The sequence below is a fragment of the Pseudopipra pipra genome, chromosome Z (assembly GCF_036250125.1).
Source record: "Pseudopipra pipra isolate bDixPip1 chromosome Z, bDixPip1.hap1, whole genome shotgun sequence".
NCBI classification, from domain to species: Eukaryota; Metazoa; Chordata; class Aves; order Passeriformes; family Pipridae; genus Pseudopipra; species Pseudopipra pipra.
Genome location: NC_087581.1, coordinates 66,034,965 through 66,057,256, shown reverse-complemented (window position 1 = coordinate 66,057,256; position 22,292 = coordinate 66,034,965). Strand labels below are relative to the sequence as shown.

Below are 22,292 nucleotides of genomic sequence, written 5' to 3'. Positions count from 1 at the left end.
AACCCTAATAAATATATTTGTATATTTGTAGAAAATATTTTTAGTTTAAATATCCTAGTTGCCTAAGAAAAATGCTTCTGTTACCCAGGGGAAATGTACCGATGGACCAATGTACCAATGGACAAAGACAACACACCAAAAACCCCCACCCACCAAAAAATGGAAAAAATACCCACCAAGAAGCCACGAAAACCCTAAACCCACACATAGACTTCAACACCACTACTAGAACAGGTAGAGTCTTGTTTTATAAAATTATGAAATGCTATAATTACTTCTGGATGTGCAAAGAACAGATGAGTGCAACTACCGTTGCAATAAACAGAGGTTTCTTGTGATTCAGAGCTCTTACTGTTTAACACTTCACCTGTGACAGATGAGGCCACTATGCAAAAAATATACACTGTTGTATTGCTGTCAACAGTCAGTGATGAGATTTCGGTGCTAACAGAGATCGGAGAAAGAATCTTTGTGTTTCTTCATTACATGTAGATCATTACATGTAGATCCTTAAAAAGAAGTCCTTTAACAATTTGATGACTGAGCAACTGTTCTGCTAATATAAACTACACCATTATTCCACACTGGAAGAAAATGCAGTAATACATAAAGGAGGTTTTTTTTAAACAATCTCTAGGTAAAGTTTCAGGGAGCCCATTTCAACTCTAATGCCCAAGAGGAACTCAGTCACTCACACTGAAGAAACAGGGCTGCAGACTTTACTTCTTTCTGCTGATAGCCAAAACTGCAATGCTGAAATACTTATTTATTCAGAGCGATAATGTGCAACACTTCCAATGCACTGGACAGGTTACTTACTAATTGCATATTCCTGTAATTCATGTATTTCACAGGCTGTCATAAGCACTTCGACAATTTCACTTTGTTAGCAGTGCTATATTGCACATGTAGGGACTGAAAATTCAATTCAGAGATCAAGCTTGTAAAATCAAACCTTTAGGTCTTAAAGTAACTCCAGCTCCAAGCAAGCTGGAAGTTTAGATGCATGCCCAGTTCTAAGATGTAGATATTAAACTCATGCAAGTCATCCCTCCAGAAAGCCAAACGCTACCTCCTCCCTCACTTTAGCAGTTACTGTGCACTTATGGCTTAGAGGGACAGTCAAAACACTTCTATAGATCTCACCATGCTTTTGGTAACCTAGGCAAGCACACATGTCTAGTATCCTCGACAGCCTCTGGAATGCAATCTAGTCTTAACAAAATCCAGATCATAACTAAGGAGGTGTAAGTGTTAAGGGGGTGCTGTGTCAGCAGACTCACCACTGAGTGTCCCAGTTAAAAAGCAGAGATTAATTTTCCTTTTTGCTGCAGAAAAATGACCAGATATGCCTGAGAATACAGGGAGCCTTATCTGGAGACTACCAACATCGAAAAATGAAGCCTTGAAGGTTTTTTCCCTCCTCCTGAAAGGGTAACTTTGAACTTTAACCTACTTCCTATCTCTGTACAAACTTGCTCCTCTTTTACCCTATGTTAGTAGCCTCAGACTGTTCATTAACAAATATGCAGCTTGGACCAGTTTTAACAAAGAAATAGCTTTCAGTGTTAGTTAAAAAAAACCAACAAACAAACAACAGAAACAGCATGGAAGCAACTGCAAGAAATTTGGAATACAGAGAGTGCTATAACTGTGTACAAGGGTTTGCTCTGAAATTTGGGTTCAATTTCAGCAGGCAGATTAAAAGACATCTCATTGGTCTGTTAGTTTCAAAAGACTCACGTGAAGGGTGAAGAAACACTGCAGAGGTGCATAGGAAGGGGAAACAAAAGGCGAGTATTGTGAATCAGCTCTCTACTCATGCCATTACCATCACACCAGCTCTGCGAACTACTGTCCCTGCACCTTGAAAACTCCTTTTTCTGTAGCTTGCCATCTGAACTGTTTCAAAGCTATCAGAGATATGCAGGTAGAAGGAGTCTTTTCAGGATAAAGAACTGATGAGGGGATGTATGAAATGGTATGACATTGTGGGGAAGAAGTCCTAACTTTTCACACCGTTTCAAGACAAATCGTGAATTTGTGGTCTGGAAATACAGATAATTTTCTCGCACCAAAAACTGTAGCTTTCAATCTCAGTAGCTATTGAACTATTCACACTAGACGAATTCAGCTTTCAAACACCAATGGCTTCAGTCTGTGAGCCAAACAAGGGTGTATCTGATACAATTTCATAAATTCAAAGTAGCTGTTAGCAGCGTTTACTGGCCAGGCTCCATGAGGAGGCAAATTAAGTTTCCAAAAAACACTTTTAATTCAACCTTTTGTGGAGCAGTTTTCACACAAAAAAGATATAGGGGGAAAAACCCCAAACAACGAAAACTAAACACCCTCTTTCACAAGTCCTGACCCTACAAATGTGGGATGTCCCAATTCCTCCAAGGAAGCACCAAATACATAGAGAAAATCTTTTGAACTAACCAATATCTAAGGCAGGACTGAAGGCAAGAACCCTGAAAAAATCTTACCTCCTTTTCACACAAATGGAGCAGACTCTCTGCCTCCTCTGTATTTAAAAAGATGGAAAGGAACCACTCTTCAAATCATATCTTTCCAGTTAATTTAAGTGGATTGTTACTGCAAGGAGGGAGAAAATTTCCAGCTCTTAAATGGTAAAATCCTACTGTGACAGTCTACGTTGGAAAACACTTAGTGAAAGAGATTTGCTGCACTTCTTACTGTTCAAATATGGTTTCTTCTCTAATTTTCTACATTTATTGTTTCAGCTCTTCCACCATTAGTATAAAAACTTCATTGAATAGTATCAAAGTCGGAGTGTATCATCCTCGGGCCAAAAGGAACCAGAGAGAAAAAAAGATGCTAAATTACAAATGTGATATGACAAAAATATGCAGCTTGAAAGCCCTACAGTTTTTTCAGTTCAGCAGTAGTCTGCATGATATAGTCTGCAAAGCACAGCTTAATGATCAGACTTCTTCATACATATGTATATTTCTGGCTTCTTCAAGCATTTCCTCTATCTTACAAGATTCAAGATAAGTAAAGTATTGATAATTTTTCAAATAATTCCTCACACACCATACAGACCCTGGAGGGCACAAGAATCAGCTGCATTTCCCACTCTGTGTCCATTACATTCGTCTTACTTTCTTTGAAGCAGTAACAATCCCCAGAAGTTTATTAGGACATTCTGATGGAGCACAATCACTTTTAAGCAAAGCAATACTAAATAAACATTCCAGTGTTAATATTTCTCTGTGGTGGTCTTCCTTTACTTAGGTATTGTGGATTGATAGAGCTAGTCTGAACAATAGCAACAGCACTGAGTGCTCAGAGATATTAATTCAATTCCAATTGTTTGGAGAGAGAATCCTCTGTTTTAGACCAAGTTTCCTGCTGATACTAAAGAATATCGAAGTCCAGACCTCTCCGTCTTCCTCCTCCCCCCACCCCCCACCTACACTAGCTTTAGGGGTGGAAACTAAATAGCAAAGTACAACCTTGAGTTAAAAAATAAAACGGAACCACGGTGATGTTATGAAACATGGCGATGTGGTGAAAGATACACGGGACCAATCCAAACATACACCTGATCCCGATTCTGAAACGAGGTATCTCCACAGCCACAGTCCTCAGTCAGGTTAGACTAGAAGGCTGCAATCTGGGCTACAACCTCCATAGCTGTTATGGAGCACCTGCACCTGCTGTCTGTACCATGAATCTGTACCAAAACAGACGATTTTGTCTCCTAAAATACTTAAAACCTGACACTTTCTAGGCTTCATTTTCCAATAAGTTTCTTCCATCCCTTCCCCGTCTCACTTACGTTGCAGATCTATTGGGGTTTTTGCAACAGCGGGGTTGCTGCGTGCCTTCTACGTACGCTATGCACTACCCTCTACTACTTAGATACTACTGAAATACCAACAGACAAGGTTCGAGTTGTTCCAGCAGGAAAATTCACTCAGATGAGGGCAGAGCAGCACAACTTCTCTTCCACGCCCGCTCATCTCATCAAGCTACACCTACTCCTCGCTTTCCGCTCTGCCAAAGCCGATCCCGGTACCTGGGTGAGCCGGCCCATAGCCGGGCGTTGGAGAGACCCGACTTCTGCCGGCCGGGGCCCGGAGCCGCGGGGGCCCACACAGCTGCTGCTGCCGCCTCTCCGAGATGGTGCCTCAGGGGCCGCTCCGCCTTCCCCCCGCAGAACACAGCGACCCTTTCCAGCGCCCGCCGCGGGAGCCGCCGGGCCCTGCCAGCCGCCGGTCCCCGCCCTCCGCCCGGCCCCGCACCCGGCCCCGCACCCGGCCCCGCGCCCGGCCCCGCACCCGGCCCCGCTCTGCCCCGAGGGGCGCCCCCTCCCCGCCACCTCTCTCCGGGACCGCCGGGCAATGGGGTGCCGGGGACGCGGCTCCTCGGCACCGGGCGGGAGCGCAGCGGGGCGGCGGGGCCCGCACTCACCGGGAGCGAGGAGCACCAGACCGCCGCCGCTCGCCGTCAGGGGCCGCCGGGCGCAGGCAGGGAAGGGGCGGTGGCGCGCGGGCCCCGCCCCGCGCCCCAAGGCCGGAGCCGCGGCGGGATGGCCGCCAGCCGCCGGAGCGGGAGGCGGGAAGCGAGGGAGGGCAGCCAGGCAGCCAGCCAGGCAGCCGGACGGCGGGGGCGCGGAGCGGGCGGGCTTCCCCTTCCTGGCCGCAGCCCTGGCCCCGGCTCGCCCCTCAGCGGGCCGCTGCCTTCCTCGACCGGCGCCCCTCCCTGGATGTGGGAGGAAGAGAGGAAGAGCTGTCAGTGCAGAGGGCAGGGTGGGCAGGGGGGTGGCACCGAAGTCAAGGTCAGATCTGCTGCGGGCAGAGCCACCTCAGGGGCGGGCGCTGTAACGTGGGCTGCGGGGCGCGGGCTGTGCTGTTCCGTGTGCGGGCTGCGGTGTGCAGGGGGTGCCGCATACTCCGAGCCCGTGAGCTTGCTCTGGCTTCAGAGTCCAGGGGTCAGAGAGTCACGGAGTATGCTGAGTTGGAAGGGACTGACAAGGGTCATTGTGTCCTGGCCCTGCACAAGACTGTTCCCAGGAGTCATTGCCCGAGATCATTGTCCAAATGCTTCTTGAACTCTGTCAGGCTTGGTGCTGTGACCATTTCCCTGGGGAGCCTGTTCCAGCACCCAACCACCCTCTGGGTGAAGAACCTCTTTCTAATATCCGACCTAAACCTCCCTTGGCACAACTTCAGGCCATTTCCTCAGGTCCTGTCACAGGTCACCAGAGATCAGTGTCTGCCTCTCCTCTTCCTCTCACAACAAAGCTGTAGACTGTGATGAGGTCTCCCCTCAATCTTCTCTTCTCCAGGCTGAACAGACCAAGTGACCTCAGCCACTCTTCATATGGCCTGGGCCTGAAAGACAACTGGTGTTGCTCAGGACACTGTCTGACACACAGGACTGCATCCTCATCCTTGCGTCAGTGCAATAGGAGTGGGACCTGACGTTGCTTCTTGGGGCTGGGGGAGAGCTCACTGGCCTGGCTGTTGGCAAAAACAGCTTTTTACTTACAAACTGGTCAAGATCAATATGGTGATGTCAATACTGAAGAACAATGTCAGAGTACAGGACATTCCTAGAGAACTTTATTTACATCAACCCCACAGTCGAGTGCTGTGGAGTGTTCATCAGTGTCCAGTGTGTCCCCAGTAGAATGATGTACAGTTTGGGCCTGAATAATATTGAGTACATTCAGTGCAAGTAGCTCGATGTGCAGCTGCAGTGCCAGCTGCAGGTTCAGGTGGTGCCTGACCCTTTGCATAACAAAGGACACAGGGACCTGTGGGCCAGACAGGTGACCAGACACTGAGAGACACAGCAGGAGCTGACAAGTCAGCTGAAGACCCCAGACTTTCACACAGACTTTTAAACTGTGCAGGTAAACTCAGGGTTTGCTTTGCTCAAAGTCTCTCCTAGAAAGCACCCAGCTTGAGTTGTTATTTTGTTGCTGCACTATAATTAAAGTATTTTAAGAATCCAGAGGCTTCTGGTGTGGAAAACCTGGGGTCAATCTGGTGAGGAAACCTGGTCTGATTGTGTAACAGTAGGGTGTGTAGGGAGTCAAGTGGGGCACCCATGGGCTCACTGGAGCCAGCCACTGCAAAAGGACCTTAGTCCCAGCTCACGTGGTGCAAGTGTGACTGCCGGAGTGGCTCCTGGATGGTCAAACAGGAAAGTTTCCTTAGCAACAAAGTAAACTAAAACCCATGTAATTCTAGGAAAATAATTGCATACATAGTAAAGGGAAGTTGCATGGAAGGAATGTAAATGTCTTACAAGTCTGGGGAAGCTCTTTGTCATGGTTTGAGATAGCCCCAAAATCCAATCCCCTAGTCCTAGCCCCCTTCCCCATCTCAACCTAATGGCTCTTATCTTTTTCCCCCAATGGTTCGCAACCATCCTCTGCTACCATATGTGTCATGGTTCTACAACATGGCCACCTCACCCCAACAACCAAACTACAACTCATCTCTTCCGGTGAGCTCGTGATATGTTTACATTTTTGCAGGAGCGCCCATTGGACAGAACTTCAAAACTTCCAGGGGTTTCCAATCCTTGGGGTCTACAACTTTTCTTAGCCTCTGGGGGAAAACAAGATCCAAACCACTACAACACTTTGAAAGCAGTGGCTAGGGGACATGCTAACCAATGAGAGTTAAGGAAAAGACCAGTAATGCTTTGTTTTTTACCTGAAGAAAACTTAGGCTAAGAGCAAACTGAGTTGATTGCTGGCTTTGCTGCACAGGAGTAAGTCTCAGGTGAGCAAACTGATGCAAAGAGTGAAAATGGAAGTACTGAGCTCTACTTGGAAAGAAGGATGAAACACAGAAAATGCCCACAATGTCTCTCCTGGTTGTTTGTGGGTTGCATTCCTGCACACCAACCTCTGCTGGCAGATCCTCCTGCCAACACACACTGTCTAGCTGGAACTGGCAGACCAGGAGAAATCGGTGGTAAAGACCCCATGGTCTGGACAACAAGATAGGTTGTGTAGGATTTTTTTTTTTAACTAAATACTGAATCCTGGCTTTGGCACATCTGCTACTGATTTTACTGTAACAGTTAAGACTTCTGGGGCCCCTTGTAGTTAAACCTGCTATTCTCTGACTTGATACCTCTAAATGGCCTGTAATCTACAACATACAGTACTTTTGAGTTATCGTTCAAAATCTTTTCCAGGTTGACCTGTTTTCTGTTCAGCACAAATACCACATGCTCTAATTCAAATGCACTTTTTTTTTTTTTATTTTCCTTTTAGAATTGAATTAGTTTTTAGAACACAGGATTTGCTTTAACACATGGTTAACATGGAACTGGACATTCATTAATAATATTCTTTTCACATCTTTGGCCAGAGAGGCTCACAAGATTGAGTTTGGTAGAACAAAGTCATGTGTGTAGTTTGGCTGTTGAAGGTGAAGGCCCATATTTTCTACAGGACACCCCAAGATAGTAGATGACTCTGATGGTCTGAAAAACCAAAGAATTTCTAAAACCTCCTAGTGCTTTCCTTAGAACTGCAGATATTTCATTATTGGATAGATTTTTTTATTTTTGTATATTTTTAATTAATAGTAATAAAAGCAGTTCAACTCTGTTCCTCTTTGTGATATAAAGTCCTATAATAACTCTTTGGGTCACTTCCTTTAAAAAAAAAAAAGGATTGTGATATTTTTGTTGTTGTTTTTTCTAACAGAACCAAGGCCCACATCTGTCACTAAGTTTTGAATCATGAATAACATTCTTCATACTTACATACCAAAGGAATTGCTGATTAACCTGATAAATCTGATTAACCTAAAGTCTCCTGGGCAAAAAGCAAAGGTTATTGAAATCACAGGTCAGCAACAGAAATGGGAAATCCATACATCAGGGCTGACTTCTATCGCTGCATATCTGCAAGGTTTGTATTTTCTGTTCTGTGGGGAGGGAAGGTGTAAGGGGGGTACTTTTGAATTAGATGATCAATGGAGCATAGAGGCATGAGAACGAAATCATATTAGGATGTGAAACCAGTTAGAGTATGGTACAATGTAACTTATGGCAGAAGCTAATTGTAAGGTCCATTGTGCTTTTCAACAAGTCAGCTTGTAAGGTCCATTGTGCTTTTTAGCAAGTCAGCTTGATATCCCCTATTATCAGAGCTGAGTTCTTCCTTGGTTTTGCTACATATTGCAAGATAGATACATCTACCCTTGAAACACAATGGTAGAGGTCATACATAGGGGTGAGAAAGATGATGATGGGAGGAAGGTTATGTGGGCAGGGGTCGCTCGCCCCTTGCCCTACAAGCAGGGCATGCGCAGACTGTTGCCATGAGGTCATGATTAGGCGGTGTTTGGCTGCCATTCAGGCATCACCTTATGCTACGTACTGGCCCTACATAGTGTAATGTGGAACTGATAAAAATGGGGTGTCGAGACTGCTGAGCTGAGCGATACTCATCCTACCACCGAGACTGTGTTGCTCCGCGGGGACGCCCGCTAAGCATGGGTACCGACCAGCTGCTGCAGATCCTGGCAGCCCTGGCCTGTCTGTGTGGGTAAGCACAGGTTATTGATAGGAAGCAACTGAGAGAACAAACTTTTTAATATCCTTTTAGTGTTCCTTTAACTCCCCTTTTATGTTTATAGTTTTTTTTTTTTTTCTTTAGTTTCCCCTTTTACTAACCAATATCGTGTTATCCATAATATTGTGTTAAGATCCTTTTTTGGTATCCCTTTTTCACTAGTTAATATTGTATTAAATGCTGTTCGTAGTATTTGTTTTAATGCCACCCGATAAGGTAGTTATTTTGTATCCTTTTTTAGTTTTTTATTCCTCTTGCTATTATTACTATTATTATTATTCTCACTGTAATAAAAGATATTTTGTGTGCTTGAGTATTTTTTGGCACTTGTCTTTATTCCGGACATGTATCCGAACGTACTGCTACATAAATTGGCGTAGTCGGCAGGATACATGGAGGAATAAGCAGTGCCCCAGGGAATTCGTTGGTGGAGTGCTCAGCTGACGTTTCTCTGTGTATTGGTGGGAGATCTTCAGGTGGAGTGCACAGCCTGGAGAGCCGCGTCCCTGTGTGTGTTGTGTAAAAAGGGAGATTCTCAGGTGGGGAGCATAGCCTGGGAAGCCGCGTCCCTGTGTGTGTAGTGAACTCTGTGTGGGTGCTGTGAGTGCCAGTTTCTGGGTTCATATCTTCAGCTGGTTTTACTTTGTTTTAAACTGGGTTTTGTTGTTCTTGTTGATTAAGATACTACATGGGTGGCAGTGCTTGTGTTTTATATGCTTTGTTTGTTTTTTGCATATGGGAGGTAGTTCTGAGCAATTAATTGTGAGTATACCACATTTCTTGAGAGCTAGAATTAAGATTTGTCCTTTTTGCAATTGTTGTTTATATGTACGACTTCGTTGTATTAATCGTAATAAATATATCCTGGGACCTAGAGGCAGCCAGGAGATAAGGCTAGATCGGACTTTAAATTTTTATTGTATTCGGTGTGGAGCGAATCAAAGTTTAGAAGATACCCGGTGGATTAGGTTTTATTGTTGTTTCACTCATAGATATGTCTTTCTGAGGATTCATTCAGAATTACTGTAGAGTGTGTATTTGGTGGTTGGTATATAGAGACTTTAGATTTGATGTGTATGTGGAGTTAAGCTTGTTTGTGATGTAAGAGCCACAGTTTGTGGATTGGTGTGTCTCGTGTTTAGCTTGAAAATTGAGAATTTTTTTGTCATTGTTTTGTTAGTGAGAACGTTAGAAGATTAAGATGAAAAAGTGGTCAGGAGGGTCAGCCGCAGGTGACAATGAACCCAAGAGAGCTCCTCCCCGTGAATTAATAGAACTGGGGCAGGAGCCATGGATTACTTTGTGGAGTAAGTGGGAAGCATGTACAAAGATTCCTCTTGAATACTGGGGGCAGCAGACCCCGATGGAGGTATTGCAATACTGGGAGCAGTCTACCCCTACTAGTAAATCAAGCAGTCGTCTGGAACAGGCTGGACGAATGGGGGGTGCACTGCTTACTGCATATAAGTTAACTGTGGAAAAATGTACAAAACTGCAGGAGCAGCTGAATGCTGTAAGAGCCACTCAGTTGGTACAACACCAGACTTTACTTGACCTTCAGGCCGAAAAGAACAGGGTAGAAGATAAACATGTTACTTTAGCTGAGAAATATGCTGTGAGAACTGTTCGGTGCAGACAAAGGAAAATAGACCGAAGTGATCAGAGACCATGGGTGTGAGCTATAATCACTTCCCCTGATTGGGATCCAGAGAAGTGAGATAGTAACATATAGAGTAGTAGTGATGATTCTGATGAAGACGATTTTATAGAAAATTCAGAGAAGTTATCAACATCAGATGAGTTGGCACACAGAGCAAGGGGCTGACTCTGTGATAATAGACAAAGTTGATGCCACGAAGTTTTTAGGGTTAACTAATGATGTATATGTACAAAATGCCCTTCGGTGTTTAAGACAAACACTGGGAGTTGATAGAACTTTGGTTTCAGTTATTGCTGAAGGTCTTAGTGACCGTTTTACTCATGATGGATCATGGCAGGATGGAAGTCCATCCTGGGTAACTCTTCATCAAGCAATCAAGATATTAAAGGGGGAAGGGATGAAAGTAGCTATTGAATTGCAGAGCCCTGAACTTTACATGCAACAGCCTTTAATTCTAGTAATGTGAAACAAACTGTTAGAAGGCTGTCCTGTACCCTAGAAACCATACATTATTCCACTGCTAGTGTCTAACTCAGAGGCACCCATAGAAGAGATCATAGAGAGGTTGCAGCAACTTGGTGACCTTCCAGGCCTCTCACCCACAGAACAAAACCTTAACTTGATACAATTATACTGTTGTAACCAGGAGGGGTAATATGACACCTCAAGTAAATATTAAGTTGTTAGCATTTGGAAGGGGGGAGTTGTTTGTGTTTTGTCTCCCACAGGACCCTGCTGGCTTCCAGCATGTTTGACGAAACCTTATCATGAGCGGCAAGAATTCTGGACAGAGATCAGTGAATGCTGAGCAGCACAAGACCAGCCCGAATATCACATGGAAGAAAAACATATCCTAAATATAATTAATTGTGTCTACTAACTTTTGCTAACTGGCGTAATGACTCAGTTATCGTGTACCTGTCTCTTGTGTGTCTTGTTCACACCTGATGTTGGGATTCATATAATGAACAATGTCCTAGCCAGAGGCTGGGGGGATATAGCTACCACAGCCATGACTATTCTTGCATTAACCTATTCAGTGCAGGTTATGTATCTTGAATAACAAGATGGATTAGTTATTCTTTTCTGCATAGCAGGTCTCGTGTCCCAATGGATCCCTGGATCTACTGCTCCAGAGATAAGAAGGTCTATATTTTCTTAGATGAGTTGCACCAACAATCTGTATGCTTTGTTTTGTATTACTAGTAAGCAACAGAATTAGAATATTATTCCTGAACTGTGTGCTGCCAAGTTGTTCTGGCAGCAGTGTTAAAGGTAAAGGCTAAAGCTAAGCCCTGGCTTCAAGAAATGAAGGACATATGTGATGCTGTGTGCAGAGGGACTGCAATTGTGCTTGATTTTGTCTCCTGGGATGGGGCAGACATGCCACTAAGGGGGGAAAGAAGACAATGGAAAACTATAAAACTTGTAACATCCTGAAGCCTAATGGTCATCACTGTATAGAACGATCCGTTTTCTGTGCTATTCATGTCACACCAGTGATGTTTGTGAAGATCAGGCAGAATGGTGTGGTTTGGGAATTCTAAATCAGACACTGATTGTTTTGCAGTGCTCATATTTGTATGTGTTTCATCCCAGTAGTGTTACAGCAGGTGGCAAGAATTATTTGGAATCAACAAATGACAGAAACCTTTTGGCTTACGAGTCTATACAAGAATATATGTGATTGTGAAATAACCATGTGTGAGGTGCTGGGCCTCGCAGAAGAAAAGCTTATGTTGAAAAGCTGGTTGGCAAGACTGCAAATGAAGGACTGATGTTTGTGGACCTCCCTATGGGCTCTGGCTCACATCATGTTTACAATTTTCTTATGATGAACTGGTAATATTCTAGTTAAGTGCAGAAATGATTTCACACTCAATGGTATAGTTAATGTGAAAGTGGATAAAATTCTTTTATAGCATGGAGGCAAGATATAACCTGTACTATCACTCCATGAGGTGAAGAGGGATTGACTGCAGTCAGGGGTAAACTGGGGCAGGACGGTTTGCTCCCGATGAGGCCTGGAATCTGTACAGAGAGTGCAAGCTTTCTGTGGGAGCGGTTGGTGAAATCAGGATGTTGTCTGGTGTTGCATCAAACTCCAGATATACATTGCCTGTGATGACTCCTAACAGGCCTATAAATGTGTGACTGGCAGTCAACCACTTCATACTATAAAAGATGAATCCAGACTATAAAATTCTGAAATGAGAAGTTCTGTTGTACTAGACTTTATATTTTGCAGAAATTCCTGAGCCCATATGATTGGACACACCTGTCCAAACTTGGAAACTAGGTCTGCCAACCAGGAAAAGATTATCTCAAGTACTGTTGACTCCAAGTAAATAACCACTGTAATCAGCTTAGATCTCCTCACTGGGGATGGACATGATTATATTATTGTCTGTATTTTCGCTGTTACTCAGTTGTTATGTTGTTCACATTTTTAGAAATGACACTTCATCAATGCGCTGTTCGAGTCATTCACCAGTGTCATGGTCCAACCATGGACCACGCGGTGGGATGGAATCCAACAGCCCCCAGGAACTGGTCTCTCCTCTGAGGGTGCAGAGCAGCAGGGCCTCTTCCTGACCCAACTGTACCTTCCAGAAAGATATCAGCTATACTTTGCTTCTTTGCTAACTTCTGTTTTAGATGTCGATGTGTGGACCACCCTGGCCAACGTGACGAAGACAGACGTGATATGTGTGTCCATGGCAACTCCCACGAGTCCTTTTTGCACCTGTCTGGTTGGAGTACCTATTGATAACTACTGGTGGGGAACTCTGTATAATGAGACCGTGTTAGCAAACTGCAACTCGATGCTTCTACCTAAACTATACGTCAGGTACCAAGGTTAATGAAGGAGGAGTTGACATTTTTCCTAGAGATATATACCAGAACGCATCAGCTGGGTGCAATGAGACTCTGCAAAAATGATTTATTCCTGGATCTGATGTGATAGGTCTCCCAAATGATCTGTTTCTCATTTGTGGACAAAGAGCATGGAAAAGTATTCCAAGAAAAGCTGTAGTAAGCCCTTGTACCTTTGGACAATTAACCTTTTTCCATCCTCGCAGTGTAACCTTGCCTAAACTAAGAAGATGCAGACATGACACACAGCGATTTACTCCGAACTGTAACTCTGATGTAGAGTTTTGGAATAAGGCTGAAAGAATAACTGCTAGTATAATATCTCAGATAGAGACTGCTCATGCTTTGGCTTCTTTAAATAAACTAGGATGCTGGTTGGCTAAAGAAGCTAATGCTACTTCTGCTGCTTTGAGTGCATTGCTCACAGATGTAGACTCTGTTAGACATGCAAGTTTACAAAATAGAGCTGCTATTGATTTTTTGTTGTTAGCCCAGGGACATGACTGTCAAGATTTTGAGGGCATGTGCTGCATGAATTTCAGTGATCATTCTGAATCTGTTCATGCTAGCATTCAGAAATTAAAAGCCCTTACTCAACAATTACATGTTCATGATGAATGGAACCTCTTTGGTGATTGGAAATGGGGATGGCCCTGGTTACGAAAAACGTTAATAGGTTTGTCAATAGTTGGATGTATAATAACATGCATATTGTGTATGATTCCCTGTATACTAACATGTGTACGTCGAATGATAAACACCAAGCTAAATGCATTGCAATCTCGAGTAGTTCGTTATCATCCTCTTGCTACCATTGATCACGCGGTGGTATGTAAGGGGGGTACTTTTGAATTAGATGATCAATGGAGCATAGAGGCATGAGAACGAAATCATATTAGGATGTGAAACCAGTTAGAGTATGGTACAATGTAACTTATGGCAGAAGCTAATTGTAAGGTCCATTGTGCTTTTCAACAAGTCAGCTTGTAAGGTCCATTGTGCTTTTTAGCAAGTCAGCTTGATATCCCCTATTATCAGAGCTGAGTTCTTCCTTGGTTTTGCTACATATTGCAAGATAGATACATCTACCCTTGAAACACAATGGTAGAGGTCATACATAGGGGTGAGAAAGATGATGATGGGAGGAAGGTTATGTGGGCAGGGGTCGCTCGCCCCTTGCCCTACAAGCAGGGCATGCGCAGACTGTTGCCATGAGGTCATGATTAGGCGGTGTTTGGCTGCCATTCAGGCATCACCTTATGCTACGTACTGGCCCTACGTAGTGTAATGTGGAACTGATAAAAATGGGGTGTCGAGACTGCTGAGCTGAGCGATACTCATCCTACCACCGAGACTGTGTTGCTCCGCGGGGACGCCCGCTAAGCATGGGTACCGACCAGCTGCTGCAGATCCTGGCAGCCCTGGCCTGTCTGTGTGGGTAAGCACAGGTTATTGATAGGAAGCAACTGAGAGAACAAACTTTTTAATATCCTTTTAGTGTTCCTTTAACTCCCCTTTTATGTTTATAGTTTTTTTTTTTTTTCTTTAGTTTCCCCTTTTACTAACCAATATCGTGTTATCCATAATATTGTGTTAAGATCCTTTTTTGGTATCCCTTTTCACTAGTTAATATTGTATTAAATGCTGTTCGTAGTATTTGTTTTAATGCCACCCGATAAGGTAGTTATTTTGTATCCTTTTTTAGTTTTTTATTCCTCTTGCTATTATTACTATTATTATTATTCTCACTGTAATAAAAGATATTTTGTGTGCTTGAGTATTTTTTGGCACTTGTCTTTATTCCGGACATGTATCCGAACGTACTGCTACATAAGGCCTCTGAGGTTGAGGGGTAGGAGGGAAGATTTTATACAACAGAAAGAGAGGCAAAACTGCTTCAACCTCTGCTGGTTCTGTATAAGGACACAGAGGCCATCAGGGGATTGCAAGACAGGCTGATTGTTCAAGGGTTTATGGTAATGCTGTCTGAAGGTTATTGCAGGCTGACACATTATGAGTATTTGAGGCTGTCCTTCTTCCCAGTGGGGATGAGTTTACAATAACTTAAACTTTGTTTTAGGATTTGCCTCTCTCTCAAGTCTGTTAGAAGGTGAGAACTACATTAGATCCATTGTTTGTGAGGAAGATGTTTACTGAAATGGGTTCTTGGTTTTAGAATCAGATTGCAAGGATGTCCAAGAGTTTTCTTGGGCAATCATGCACTGAGCTAAATTAGGGTTAAAGACAATTACTTTCAGTTCTTGCAGTGAAGATGAACTCAGATAGGAATAACAACTGCAGTCATGAACATCCCAGTACTCGTGACTTCCTGCTTTTAGGATTTTTCATTAAATTATTTCACAGTAGATGAGGAACTATGTGTCAGTCCTTTGTCCTTTCTGTCTTACTGAAATCCATTTACAAGAAGCTCAGTCTAAGCTCAGATTCCTTCTAGAATGTTCTGTAAGATTATTCACCAGTGTCCTGGAAGTCCAGGGAGCATATAATGTCTGTTTAATTCCTATCTGACTTCATTTTTTTTGTCTCTGAATATATTTCACTCTTTCTGATCCTATTAAGAAGTTACAAACACTTTGAATTCCCAAGGGGCAGCTTTCAGCTTATTACAGCCAATAAAGCTTTAACATATGGCAGTAGACTTCTGTGTTGTGCAGGATTGCTGCAATCAGTCTCTAACTGAGCTAGGACAGAGATGAGGGGGAGGCAATAAAATGGAATTGTCAGCCTAGAGGACCCAGAGCTGTTTGTCCTTTGAAGTGGTCATCCCAAAGAAGTGTCTGACTGTATCCTCCTGCTTTTCCTGGCTCTGTGCAGTATAATGAAAATGCCTGGTGAGGTTTGTTCTGGAGTGCTGTGTCCCCATAAGCAGCACCTAAGGGTACATCATTTAATGTAGTATGTCCTACAGAGCATGATATGAATTTATATATTCAAATGAATTCAGCACCTGGTAAAAGTGTTTCACTCCAGGAAGCCATCTGTGAATGAGTGTGAGAACCGGTGTGATAGCCTGCAGGTTATGGCCTACAGCTTGTCCTGAGTACAGGAAAATAAATTTGTTTGGCGGCTCACAAAGGAGTTCATGCTCAGATTTCATTGTCAGTCACAACTGTTTTAAGCTGTGTTGAATTGTTGCTGTGCAACAGTAGTGCAAGTCTGAAAAGATGTAGTGTAATATCTCTCAGAAGACATCTCAGAAATACCAGAGTGGGTTCTGGTTATTGACCTAAGTGACCTGCTGCATCTCCCTCTTTAATTAGGTGATTGTGCATCCTCTAAAGGAAATTATGTTGGCATATTTTAACAAATATATTATAATTTGCTTCTGGTCTTACCACTGATTTACTTAATTTTCTATTTTAAAATAAATCTTCACAGAATTACCGTAATGTTTATTGAATTTCAATTTCAGTAGCAAAACAGAGATTTAAGTTCTGCCATCTACTGGTTAAGTGGAGGCACAGTATCATTCACTACTAGTAAGAGAGCATTGACCTGGGGGCTCGGATCCTGATCTTGCTCCTGAATAGAAACTCACACTGTCAAGGAACAGTACAGTTCTCTTGCAGAATAAAAGCACTTGTTTGACTCTGACAGAGGAACTGAAGAAAAGGTACTTGAGGATGGGATTATGTACCTTGTCTGAGACAAGCAAAACTGTTGTCACTTGACTGTCCTCACCATGCCTTCCATGCCAGGCAATGCCAATGCTTTTGGAGAATTTCTTCCAAAGTGAGTAATCTTTGACCAGTTGCCGTAATCTCTTATAGTTGCTGTGCTGAGCATTAGAAAGACAAACTGTTCACATTGTAGAAGTGGAAGGAATGTTCTTGTCCCTTTCGACATTGTATAACTTGGAGTAAATGCAGAAGTTTTTGATGACCACCAGTGTATTTATCTGCATGGCTGGAATGGTGTAGACAACTTTAACCCGGACTAAATCCCTGGGAATGTTCACCTGAAAACAACCCATATTCCAAATATTCTTTAAACTTTTTGTGTATCTGCAATGTATAATAATCTTAGTTAGCCTGGACCTGTACTGTTCATAGTTTGTATTGCAATCGCACTAACACTCCCTTACTGAGCTCAGGACTCTGACAGAAAATGTTACTCATCTGATACAGCTGAAAAAAGATGAAAGGGGAGAAATCTAACGCAGAAAGTTGGTAGAAAAAACAAACTCTGGAGCCCAGGCTGCTCTACCATCTACCATGTGACTAGTCCAAGGTACCTGCTTTCACTTTGCTGTTGTACTTGCCTAAAGAACTTGCACACAGTCACTAACCCCCACCTAAGAGGGATCTGCTTCCTACTACATGCTCTCTGCATGCATTTGGTGACTGGTAAACGTAACAGCCTCAAGCATTTGTACAGCACTACCCTTACATTCCCTGTACTGTTCTGTTTAATATCTTTATCAGTTCTGTTTGATATCTTTATTGATGATCTGGTGAGGGGATTAAGTGTACCATTAGTAAATTTGCAGATGACACCGAGTTGGGGGAGCCTGTTGATCTGGTGGAAGGCAGGAGGGCTCTGCAGAGGGACCTGGACAGGCTGGAGAGTTGGGCCGATTCCAGTGGGATGAGGTTCAACAAGGCCAAGTGCCGGGTCCTGCACTTTGACCACAACAACCCCCTGCAGTGCTACAGACTGGGACAGAGTGGCTGGAGAACAGCCAGGCAGAAAGGGACCTGGGAGTCTGGATTGACAGGAAGCTGAACATGAGCCAGCAGTGTGCCCAGGTGGCCAAGAAGGCCAATGGATCCTGGCCTGGATCAGGAACAGTGTGGCCAACAGGACCAGGGAAGTGATTCTTGCCCTGTACTCAGTGCTGGTGAGGCCACCCCTGGAGTGCTGTGTCCAGTTCTGGGCCCCTCAGTTCAGGAAGGACATTGAGGGACTGGAGCAGGTCCAGAGAAGAGCAACAAGGCTGGTGAAGGGACTGGAGCACAAGTCCTATGAGGAGCAGCTGAGGGAGCTGGGGTTGTTCAGCCTGGAGAAGAGGAGGCTCAGGGGAGACCTCATCACTCTCTACAACTCCCTGACGGGAGGTTGTGGCCACGTGGGCGTTGGTCTCTTCTCCCAGGCAACCAGCAGTAGGACAAGAGGGCACAGTCTTAAGCAGTGCCTGGGGAGGTTTAGGTTGGATATTAGGAAGAAATTTTTTACAGAGAGAGTAATCAGACATTGGAATGGGCTGCTCAGGGAAGTGGTGGATTCTCTGTCCCTGGAGGTTTTTAAGATGAGAGCGGATGTGGCACTTAGTGCCATGGTCTGGTAACCATGGCAGTGTTGGATCAAGGGTTGGACTTGATGATCTCAGAGGTCTTTCCTACCTGGTTGATTCTACGATTCTATGACTAGTAATCATTTGTAGTTGCCCTGACATTTGGAACTTGGTTTACCCACTTCTCATGGGCCCTGTTCCAATAGGTTCTCTCCCTTCTAAGTAAAGTGATGATGAATTTCTTTTTTATAGCTCACAATTCAGGAGTTCTCCACTTAAATAGCAGGGAGAAACAATAACACTTCGCTTTACTTTACATTTTTGCTGCAATGCAGGTACAACTTCACATTCAAAGTTCTCTGTAATGATGTGTGCATCATGGGTTAGGACTAGCTGGTATTTCAGAATATTTTACAAGAGCTGCATAATTTTACACATTTAGCCAAAGTGATGTGCTGTTTCCATAAGCGAACAAAAGCATACAAACTTGAAAAATCCTGTGCCTTTTCCCTTTAAGAAACAGTAATTTTCAGGCATCAGTTAATCCCAAAGTCAGGGAGAAGAGGGAACCTTTGTGACCTACCTTTAGCACAGCTGAAATCAGTGCAGTCTCTAATCTCAAAGGCTGTCTTAATCTGGGTTGGTAGAGGCCTAGGTACTTCATTAGTTACGTCTTTCTTCACCTCCATACTAGCCATAAACTAAGGAGAAGTCTCACAGTAATTAATTCAACAAATATTAACTATTTTTGCACCAGCTGAAAACTCAAAGTCTGTAGTTCAACTTGATAAGATCCACACTGTTGTAGCTACTTTGCTTTTAGAGGAGCTGTTGTGACTTACACCAGCCAAGGCATACTGTCACTTTTCCCTTTTACAGACTGCTCAGATGATATTTTACCTTGCAGTGAGGGACTTATTGCACAAAATTATGTACAAAACTTGCCGTAAACCTCTGAGCACCTGGGCCTGAGGACAGTGTTCTTCTTCCTGTACCTCTGATTTCTGATCAGAAAAAACATCCAGATGTGTCTTACTAACTTAGCAAAGGCTCTGCATTTATATGTGACCTCTGGAGTCCCTGTGGATAATAATAGTACTAAAATGGAGCAGTAAAGTCTTGCTCTAATAACAAATAAAAGCTACCACATTAATAATGAAAGATGCAAGAACAGCAGCAGGGATTATTTCACTTTCCTTAGGTGTCATTCATCTGTGTGCTGACACCTTGTGATGATGTTCAATTCAATGCTTATTTAGGCCTTATTTGCCAAATACCATTTTTACCCTTGGACAACTCATTCATTCATAGTAGAAAATTGTGCTAAACTCTTTTTTCCAGAACTGAGAGGAAAGTGGAGCCAGACTCAGCGCAGGAGCTAAGAGCAGACACTCACTATCCTGCTTCCTACTTACACGGAGATGGAGGAGGAGAAGAAAGCATCTGAAAATAAATGTCACTGATCTCTCTAAAGTATGGGAAGTGATAGAAAAACTTGTTTTCAACCTGAAATTCTTAACTTTCCAGGATTTCATTCTCTCCTGTGATTATCCATTTACATATTCATGCCAGAAGAACTGCTGATGAAATAATTTCTTCAAAGTGTGAAAATTGACACCCATATGAAAAGCAAACACTTAACCATAGCTGTAAAAAAAACCTGGCACATTATAGAAAGCATTAAAAACATGCTTCTTGAAAAGAAGTCCAAAGTTTATACTGCCTACATCTGTATGTTTTGCTCAAAGAGCAAAGATGCAGAGAAAAGCATCAGAAATTCCTTTGCTCCACCCTAATGGTAGACTATGTTTGTCCATAATATTTTGCTTATCTTTATGCCTGAACATGACTGATTACCTGGTTTTAACTACTTTTCAATGAAAAATTGGATATTGCCTATTTTTAAAAAAATGTTTGTACTCATACTTTGCTTTCTGATTTCTCAATTTTCCTGCAGCAAGTTAACATGTTAAATAAAAACAGCAGTCGCAATTTAAGAATATACCACTTAGTTTCTTCCAAGGCTTCCACTGACCAAACCAAAGCAGATCACTTATGATATGGCACAGTCAGGATGGATGTTTCCCTGACATATTTTCCTGCCTCTGAGGGCAGATAGTAAATGTATCCCTGCCCCCTAATGAAAGTGAGAGCACAGAGCTAAATTACACATCACATCAGGTACTGCAATACTATTTCTGTTTTTAAAAGTTGTCTTATTTTGCCTCTTTGCAAGTAGTTCAAACCATTCCATACAACTAAGCCTGCAGTAGGATCTGCTTCAGTAATTGCACCAACCAACAGGGCTCACACTGAACACGAGGATAACATAGCGAAGGAGACAGAGGTTGGTGGGGTTTTTCACCCTGTTTCTTAGCACAACATTTAGATGCCATGAGAATGGATAATCCTCTACTACTGCTCTATGTGCAAATAGTACCTCCACTGTTAATCTCTGTTTCAGTGAACAGACTTCCTCATTCACCACAGACCTTAATCAAAAGCAGTGATTGTGTCAAGAGAAAGCTACCCAATGGGACTTACTATGAAACATTAATTTGTATGTTATGAGGCTCTCAATGCTTCATTTCCATCAGTGAAATCATTCACTTTTTTTTTAATGCAGTTCAGCACTCCAGTGCTTAGACTTCCATGATGCCAGTGATCTGTGGTGGGAATCTGAATGGTTCATGGCTTTTCTGCCCTGTAACCAGCCTGCAGATGGGTCCCTGGGTTTAGGCTGTGCAGAAAAGCTCTCAGCTACTCTCCTAGGAATTGCTTCCAGGCCCATCACAGCCTTGGTGCTGGAGGTGCTGGTGCCTGTGCCCAGGTTGTAATGCACTGGTGCAGAATCACTGTTAACCTAGCAATGGACTACTTTTTGAAGTTGGGTGTTCATTTCCTCTGGCCTGTAGGGTGCTTAAGGACATCAACCTATGCAGGGATAAGGGTCACTGCCACATTGCCTTCCCTACCTGGCCTGCTGTTGTCCGAGCTATTGGCTGCCCTGCACACCTTTAAAGCTTCTATCCACAATCACCTGCTTGTCTCGCCCAGTTACATCACAAGGCACACAAGCAGATTTTTAATTGTTTTACTTGCAGCATGGATTGGAAAACTCACATTCTTTCCGAAATCTGGAACTGAGTTACACATTGTAAAGTTTTGTCTGTGTAACAGGGTGATAGAGCAGGTCAGCAGCCCTCCTGGGAGAAAGCAGGGAATTGCTTTCGTACCAAAGCTGGATATAACTTTGAGGTTGCCCCTGCTCTGAACTCCAGAGTCCTCTCCTATCCTGTGTTATTCAATGAAATAGACACCTGCAAAACCAGTGCTTTCAGCACCACTCACAGGATGTATCTTTCCATGAATCAACAGAATCCACCTTAGCTATAAACTTTATTACAGAGTAGAAGGATGAAGTGTAATGTTAACCAGGGGGAGCAAATAGGGACCTAGCACTTAACAGACCATTTTTTTATTGTTCACATATGCTTCTGCTCCTGCTTCTGTTTTCCTTATTTTGAAACACAGCAGATCCAAGTCAGTGGTTTCCTGGTCAGGGGGTGTTTGTTTCCGTCCAGCTGTACCAGAGGAAAGTAGTGATCAGGCTGGTGCAGGGGAGCTGGCTCAGCAGTCCCATAACAAGGGAAACCAAAGGGACACAGATATACCACTGAAGACTGTGCAGGACAGCTGAAGCCAGCATGATAGCATGCTCCTTAGCACCAGCCCAAATGCTGCTCCGGAAGAAGATGGGAGGCCCTCCTGGTGTGAGGTTATGTGGAGTGCCTGTCCATCTTCCCAGGATGATACTGGCCTCATCCAGGGGAGGTTGAGGTGCAGGGCTGCCTGCTGTGGAAGCTATGGGGAGGGGGCCAGCACACCACACATCATCAGAGAAGATGGGCAGGAAAACA

At 43.5% G+C, this 22,292-nt stretch overlaps 1 protein-coding gene and 2 long non-coding RNA genes across 4 annotated transcripts in view; 2 read left to right on the top strand and 1 right to left on the bottom strand.

Moving 5' to 3' along the window:
* ACO1 (aconitase 1) overlaps positions 1 to 4,595 on the bottom strand; it is a 36,905-nt gene extending 32,310 nt beyond the window's left edge. The window contains exon 1 of one of the 2 annotated variants that reach the window (XM_064642083.1): positions 4,444 to 4,595. The gene's annotated coding sequence lies outside the window, so the exon portion shown is untranslated. Of the gene's footprint in view, positions 1 to 4,048; positions 4,194 to 4,443 lie in introns of those variants that run through there. The other variant, XM_064642084.1, reaches the window with a different exon arrangement.
* A 3,435-nt stretch (positions 4,596 to 8,030) lies between these two features.
* On the top strand, positions 8,031 to 8,897 carry LOC135406539 (uncharacterized). The gene is made up of 2 exons (XR_010426324.1): positions 8,031 to 8,073; positions 8,108 to 8,897. It is a non-coding gene; the product is annotated as an uncharacterized LOC135406539 (long non-coding RNA).
* Positions 8,898 to 12,175: 3,278 nt separating this feature from the next.
* LOC135406538 (uncharacterized) lies at positions 12,176 to 14,898 on the top strand. Its single transcript, XR_010426323.1, has 2 exons — positions 12,176 to 12,585; positions 12,695 to 14,898. It is a non-coding gene; the product is annotated as an uncharacterized LOC135406538 (long non-coding RNA).
* Positions 14,899 to 22,292: the final 7,394 nt, after the last annotated feature.